Source organism: Lycium ferocissimum, chromosome 2 (assembly GCF_029784015.1).
Source record: "Lycium ferocissimum isolate CSIRO_LF1 chromosome 2, AGI_CSIRO_Lferr_CH_V1, whole genome shotgun sequence".
NCBI lineage: Eukaryota > Viridiplantae > Streptophyta > Magnoliopsida > Solanales > Solanaceae > Lycium > Lycium ferocissimum.
In genome coordinates, this window is record NC_081343.1 from 67,766,615 (window position 1) to 67,775,042 (window position 8,428).

The window sequence follows — 8,428 nt, forward strand, 5'->3', positions numbered from 1 at the left end:
TTTGTTTTTAAGGGTAAATTATTACTCCCTCCGGTCCATTTTAGTTGTCGTCCAAAATAGGTGTTATTTTAGAAAATCAAGATATAATTAATTATTTGTTTCTACGTTTACCCGTACTCAATAAATGCGGAGAGAGATTAATGTAGTGAAAAAAGTATAGTACTAAATTGAGATTAAAGAGTAAATAAGGATAGTTTAGTCAGATTACCCTTTTAGTTAATGTTTTCTTAAGGATAAATTGAGATTAAAGAATGGACACTCTCTTTTAACATAAAAAATAAAGGCTATATGGACACTGGGAGGGAGTACCATGTACGCTAGTCTCTCACATCTAGAAGAAAGTAACCCCTTCAACACTTATTTCTCTCACCCTCGTTCCCCATATTTCATCCTCGTTATTTGATCTATACTCTCTTGGAGTCTAAACGAGTACTGTTTTCCACACCACATTAAGCCATGTGGGTGTTGAAAATTTGGGAGAGCAAGACAACACAAATAATACTCAAAACTCACTAGAAGAGAAATGGAGGAAAGATGATTTTCTATTCAACTTGGTTTGATTCTTAAAATGGGCTAGATTACATGACTATTTATAGGTGAATTCATCCATGTATCTAGCCTTTACATATGTATCACTATTAATAATTTCACACTTCACACTTCCAAGTACGCATGAATATGACCTCACTAGGCGAATCTAGAATTTTCCACAATTCATGTATCTCCTAATACATTAATCTACTAGTTCATGAACATATTAAATATAATGTGAACAAAATTAAATAATGTGAACAAGTTTATTTTTTCAACATCCCCCTTAAACTTGATTCACTACTCAAGAACCATCACTTTCCCCCCGAAAGATATCAATCTTAAATGGCTTGGTGAAAATGTCCGCAACTTGGAGAGATTTCCACAAACTCTGCCTCCTTCCTTCTTGATATGCAATCTCTAATGAAATGATACTTAGTATCAATATGTTTGCTCCTTTCATGAAACACCGGTTCTTGGCCAATGCAATGGCCGATTTGTTATCAATACAAATTTTAGTTGCATCTTGTGGTTGGTGAAGTTCTTTCAACAAGCTCCTTAGCCAAATTGCATGACAAACACAAGAAGAAGCCATCACACATGCTTCACATGTTGACAAAGTCACATTGGTTGCTTTTGAATTCCATGTAAATGCGTAATTTCCAAAAGGAAAACAAACCTTGGTAGTACTTTTCGGTCATCAACATCACCAACCCAATCACTATCACAATAGCCAACAAGCTTGAAGTCTTTGGAAGAGGAATAAAAATTCCATAATCAAGTGTACCTTTGATGTCTGGGAGTATTCTTTTGGCTGCTTTTAAATGAGAAGTTGTTGGAGTTTCCATAAAGCGCCCGACAAGTCCAACACCAAAAAGAATATCGGGTCTCGTACAATTTAAATACCTTAAGCTTCCAAAAGACTCTTGAAATATGTGGGATTGATATATTTTCTCCATTTTCACGCGGGACTGTTTAACTCCACAATCCACGGGGGTGCTGCGGGCTTGCAATTTTCCATCTCAAATTTCTTGAGAATCTCCTTTGCATATTCTCCTTGGAGAAATAAAGATGCCATCGTTCTTGCTCCACTTTAATGCCAGATAGTATGACATTAGGCCAATGTCCGTCATCTCAAATTCTCTTGTCATTGATTTCTTGAATTCTTCAAACATCTTTGGATTATTTCTGTCAAGATCAAATCATCCACATACAAACAAACAAGTAATGTGTCACCATCTTCATTAATTTTTACGAAGTGCATGCCTACATGTGTGGACACTTTAAAACCATTTGCTTGGAAGCATTTGTCAATCTCTACAATTCCAAGCCCGTGGAGCTTGTTTCAAGCCATAAAGAGCCTTCTTCAATTTCAACACTTTATCTTCATCTCCTTCAACCTTATAGCCCAAACGTTGATCAATGTATACTTCTTCCTCCAAAATCCCATTCAAGAAAGCCGACTTCACATCCATTTGATGGATTTTCCACTGATTCTGAGCTGCCAAATAAATAATCAAGAGGATTGTCTCCAAACGAGCAACTGGTGCAAACACCTCATCATAATCAATACCGGCCTTTTGCTTGTACCCCCTTTACTACCAATCTTGCTTTGTATTCTCTCTACTTCTCCGGAATTTTTCTTTAGCTTGTAAACCCATTTGACTCCAATGGTGCTTTTTCCTTTTGGAAGTTTCGCAAACTCCCAAGTGTTATTCTTCTTGATTGCCTTAATTTCTTCATCCATCGCATCTGTCCATTTTGGATTATCGGCACAGATCTTCATAACTTACAGGCTCGTTGTCTACCAATAAACAAAAGTGAGTTAAATCACTTAAATTTTCTGTTACTTCTTCCGTTGCGTCATACAAGTCTCGAAGACTTCTAGACTTTCGACAATCGCTTGAACTTGATTCCCCAACTTCTTGAACTTGCGGTAGAGGTGTTGTAGGTGGTGTAGTAGGCTGCTCCATAACTTCTTCATCATGTTCATCATCAAGGAGTGGACTAAAAGAGTAATCTTGCTCTTTAGATTTCCATTCCCAAGCACTATCTTCATCAACTTCAACATCTCTACTTATGGCAACCTTGCCATTTCTTGGGTTATATAACTTATAACCTTTAGATCTTTGCGCATAACCAACGAAAACATACCTCTCACTTTTTTCATCAAGCTTAGATCTCTTCTCATCCGGCCCATGTGCATAAGCAATGCTTCCAAACACTCACAAGTGAGCAACTTTTGGTTTGAAACCACTCCAAGCCTCTTGTGGTGTTTTGCCACGAACACTTTTGTGTGATGCCGATTTGATAAATACACCGCACAAGCAACTGCTTCAGCCTAATACTCCTTTGGCATATTTTTGCTCTTCAACATACTTCTTGCCATGTTGAGAATAGTTCGATTCTTCCTCTCCACCACACCATTTTGTTGAGGCGATCTTGGAATGGTCAAAAAATGACGTATTCCAGTTTTTCCACAAAAAGCCTTGAATTCATTGAAGTGAATTCTCCACCATTATCGGACAGAAGTGACTTTATTTGGTAGCCACTTTGTTTCTCCACCACGCTCTTAAAATTCTTGAAGTTTTCAAACACCTCAGATTTTTCCTTCAAAAAATATACCCAAGTTTTTCGAGAATAATCATCAATAAAGAGAAGGAAATAATTACTTTTACCAAGTGAGGCTGGCTTGATAGGTCCGTGACACATCCATATGAATCAACTCTAAAGGACACCGTGCACTTGTCAATGACTCTTTGGGAAAGCTTTTCTCGATTGCTTTCCAAAAAGACATCCTTACGCAAAGTCGATTAGGATGGCTAATGGTTGGCAACCCTTTCACCATATTTTCCTTTTTCATCAACCTTAGACTATCAAAATTCAAATGGCCAAATCTCATATGCCAAAGCCAAGATGAATCTTTGACACATGAAAATAAGCACCTTGGTACATCACTTTGAAGATTCAAAACAAACATTTTATTTTTAGCTATAGGAACTTTGGCTAACAATCTCCCATTTTCATCTTTCATAGTCAACTTTTTATCTTTCAAATGAATGTCATAATTTTTTCTCAAAAGCTGTCCCAAACTCAGAATATTACTTTTCATTTCTGGTATATACATGACATTGGAGATAAATTGATGACTTCCATCTTTCAAACGAATTAAAATCGTACCTTTTCCTTTGATTTGAACTTTTGAAGAGTCTCCAAGAGTGATGTTGCCACCATTAAATTCCTCAAACTCAGCAAATAAATGCTTCTTCCCGCAAATATGGCTGCTTGCACCGGAATCAAGGTACCATTTATTTCTTTCTACACTTTCTTCTTCTTTACATGCCATGAGTAAAGTGTCATCTTCATCTTCATTTTTGCTCTCCACAAAATTATTTATCTCCTCCAAATTATTTTTTACATTCCCAGGAAAAATGATTATATTTATGACAAGTATAACATTCAATATTTGATTTGTCATACCTTCCTTGATTTGACCTCCATCCTCTACCTCTTCCGCGGCCTCTTCCTTGGTTGGAGTCTTGACTTCTATTTTCTTTGGTCGGAGGTTGACTACCACCTCTTCCTCCTCTACCACGACCTCTTCCACGCCCACGACCTCTTTGTTGTGAGCCACGCCTTTCATCTTTCTCCTTCGAAGAAAGTTTTGCTTGCAAAGCTTGTTCAACCGACTCTTGTTTCGGTTTCTTCAACTTTTCTTCATGTGCTTGCAAAGAACCCGTGAGTTCTTCTATGGTCATGGTGTCTAAGTCCTTGGACTCTTCAATGGCAACAACAATATAATTAAATTTTGAATCTAGGGATCGCAATATTTTTGCAACGACCTCATCATCATTCAACTCTTCACCATATCTCTTCATTTGATTGACAACCGCTAAGACTCTTGAAATATAATCCGAAACTGATTCGGATTCCTTCATTTGCAACGATTCAAATTCTCCTCTTAAGGTTTGGAGACGAACCTTTTTCACCTTGTCCAAACCTTTAAAGGAAGTTTGAAGAATATCCCATGCTTGCTTGGAGTTGGTTGCATTTGCAACCTTCTCGAACATCTTTTCATCCAAACTTTGATGGATGAGTGTGAGTGCCTTTTGGTCTTTCTTCTTTGTCGCAGCGGCATCATCTTCTTCATCAACGCCACTCTCCTCAATTCCCCATACATCATAGGCTCCAAGCAAAGCCTTCATTCAGATGCACCAACTTCCATAATTTTCTTTAGTGAGCATCGGAACTTGAAATGGAGTTCCATTGGTGTTAGTCATTTTCTCTTTACGTTTTGTTGTCTCTTAAACACACCGGCTCTGATACCAAGTGTTGGAAATTTGAGAGAGCAAGACAACACAAATAATACTCAAAACTCACTAGAAGAGAAATGGAGGAAAGATAATTTTCTATTCAACTTGGCTTGATTCAAATGGCTAGATTACATGACTATTTATAGGTGAATTCATCCATGTATCTAGCCTAGCATACATGTATCACTATTAATAATTTCACACTTCACATCCTCCAAGTACATGAATAAGACCTCAATAGACTAATCTAGAATTTTCCACCAATTCATGTATCTCCTAATACAACTAGTTCATGAACTAAATTAAATATACAACAACAACAACAACAACAACCCAGTGAAATCCCACATCGTGGTCTGTGAGGTAGACAGAGGTATGCATCTACTCCTACCAAGGTAGGACTATTGTTTCCGAAAGACCCTCGGCTCAATAAAAGCATAAAAAGAAGTAAGATAAGGTTAAGAGATTCGGAATAGAGATTCAAAGCGATATGGAAGAAATAATGCAAGTTGAGATAACACAGATAATCACAACACAGAAATAAATGTATAATAGCAGTAAATCGAGCAGTAGAACACAGATAATCAAAGCATAGGAAATAACAGATAATAAATAAATCGGAGCACAAAAAAATTATATTGCAATAATGCGACTACTAATAAGAACGGATAACGAGACTATCTACTAGCCTTCTACCTTAATTGGGTCCTCCAAACCCTCCTATCTAAGGTCATGTCCCCGGTAAGGCCGTAGTCGCGCCATGTCGTGTCTAATTACCTCCCCAATACTTCTTCGCCTCTACCCCTACCTCGTCCGAAACCATCCATGGCCAACCTCTCACACCCTCCGCACCGGGCATCTGTGTCCCCTTCACATGCCCAAACCATCTCAATTTCGCTTCTCGCATCTTGTCTTCCACCGAGGCCACCCCCACCTTATCCCGAATATCCTCATTCCTAATCCCCCGTACTCCCCGTGTGTGTACACACATCCATCTCTCAACATTCTCATCTCGCAATCATCTTTTTGAACGTGAGAGATCTTAATCGGCCAACACTCCGCCCCATACAAGATAGTCGCCTTAACCACTACTTTGTAGAACTTGCCCTTAAGTTTTGGAAGGGTACCTTCTTGTCACATAAAGACTGGTGCAAAGCCCTCCATTTCATCCACCTCGCCCCAATACGACGCGCGACATCATCGTCAATCTCCCCGCTGCCTTGCACAATAGACCCAAGGTACTTGAAACTACTTTTCCGATGGCTCGGGTACCAAGCCTTACTTCCAAGTCGGGCCTCCCGAGGCGCTTCATCAACTTACACACTCAAGTACTGTCTTTGGTCCTACCTACCTTAAACCCTTCAGATCTGCAAGAGTATGTCTCCAACACCGCCTTGCAGTTAACTAAATTAAATATAATGTGAACAAATTAAATAATGAGAACAAGTTTATTTTTTCAACAGTGGGCTCTCTTGCTCCTCTTTCTTACGTTATTTGTCTTCAGTGTTGTCCCTCCCTTGGATTCCACCTTGACTGGATTTGTCTCATCTGTAGGAGCAAATAACACTGGTTAGATCTATGTGTCGTCATTGGCACAATTGCCAATCTTTCAGGTGGGTAACTGACAGACCACTTACCGCCTGCCTCTTCTGGCGTGACATTGGCGACAATTTGGTAAATAGTATTGACTGCTACAGATCATTCCCTGTAAACAGTTGTACTGTTTGCCTTCTTACCCATATGAACATCGTCGATCAAATAATACTTAGCATAATTGTGAATGTTATAAATTTATAATCCCCCAAAGTGCTCTACTTCTCTCAAATATGTATTCACGTTAGATGAAAATCAGTTTTTAACATGTAAATTGTTGTTCACCTTGTTCCTGCAAAAACAAATGATGTTTGATGACAGTTATGGTCATTTTTGTTTATTTACTATCTGATCGTACCATTTTATAGTACAAGCTAACATGTCATTCTCCTCCTTATTTTTACTTTCCATCTTCCTTATTACCAGGTTGTAAATGTACTTTACTTCCCCTTTTACCATTTGTCGTTTCTATTGAACCAAGCAGTATAAAAGTATCTTCGTTTACCAGAGTTTCAGCACACTGGTGTCCGTTGTCTGATTATATTGCTTTCATGATGTTTCTGAGATTCTTAGTGTGCGTCTAATGCGTATGCAACAGATGAACAAACGGAAGTCTCAGAGTTCGGAGAAAATCCTAACTCAAAATGACATAAAGGTCGGTCAACTGTTTACAGCATCATCACTTGAGGAATATGCCGAGGCAAACCTTGATGATGAGGACGATGATGATGAGCATCATCTTCGAGAATGTAGGAAAATGGTATCCGTCCCTTCTACGTCGTAATATACTATAATTTTCTTCTTTCGGCCTGAACACGAGGTAAAGTACAGGATGCATCATTTTTTCATTGACTTCTTTTTACTCATTTACAGTAATGCGGTAGGTGTACTGACTAGAGTATTAAAGTTGCTGGCTAATAAATACCTATGCTAACTGTTCAAGCCTGAAATGAGTGATACCAGGAAAAAAAGCTAAAAATTAAATAGAGCTACTGGAAAGTGAAAGAAATAGGGAATTAGAAACAAAAAGATGGAGCTTAATTTGCTTCTATTTTTCTTAAAAAGCAGGCTCTTTAGCCCGAGATAAAGAATTAAAATGAACAAATCGTTTCTTAACCGATTGGAACGTATTTGTGCATGAACATTTCTTGTCTTACTCTTAGCGTATCCGGGGCCTAAATCTAATTGTCATAAGTCTAATTGTCACGCTAAGTGTTGGATTAATGTAAGACATAAACCTTTTCCAAACATCGTGGAAACACTTCAAAAATTGTCTGATCCAAAAATTATCTGATACTTTCATTTTATAGGGGTGGTACTTAAGATACGTAGTTGAAAGGGAACAAACAACAGAGATTAAGAAATGAAAGATGTCATATGATAGATTTAGCCGCGAAAAGATTTGTGTAAAGAAAAATGTGGATCTAATAATAATTACCGAAAGTCGATATTCTTAACCTGCTTTCGTCGTTATATATACAGGACATGCGCTTTATGTTTACAGATGTGTCTTTTTCGCGATCTGATCAAAGGCACAAAATTGGTGTTTGCCCAAGCTTGTGGACTATAAATCTTGCAAACAATTGAAATCGACACCAGAGCTACATTATATATGATTTTTTTCCGACAGTGATAAATGTTGTACACAAGCTGCCGGGTTTATGCGCATCCCCCTGTGTGTTTACCCTTTTGAATTGTTTTAATAGATGACTTACCTGAGAGAAAGTGTATAGACATTACACTGATTTTGCATCTAGTGCTACGAAAATATAGTACGTAGTAGCTAGTAATTGGCACTTTGATAGGGAGTGGTAGTTCACTTATTTCTGCTGTTTTTACGTAAAGTTGAAGTATGGTTATACGAGATTATATACCGCGTACATTCAAAGGTGGTGCAAATTCGAACATCTACATGACTACATTTAAAAATGACATGATAAATAGAGTATAAAACATGTAGGAAAATATGATTACTGAAAATGGAGCAGTGG

At 37.9% G+C, this 8,428-nt stretch overlaps 1 long non-coding RNA gene across 1 annotated transcript; it reads left to right on the plus strand.

Annotated features, from left to right (window-relative positions):
* The first annotated feature begins 304 nt into the window (after positions 1–304).
* Positions 305–7,169, plus strand: LOC132047013 (uncharacterized). Its single transcript, XR_009412799.1, has 3 exons — positions 305–458; positions 6,308–6,818; positions 6,919–7,169. It is a non-coding gene; the product is annotated as an uncharacterized LOC132047013 (long non-coding RNA).
* Positions 7,170–8,428: the final 1,259 nt, after the last annotated feature.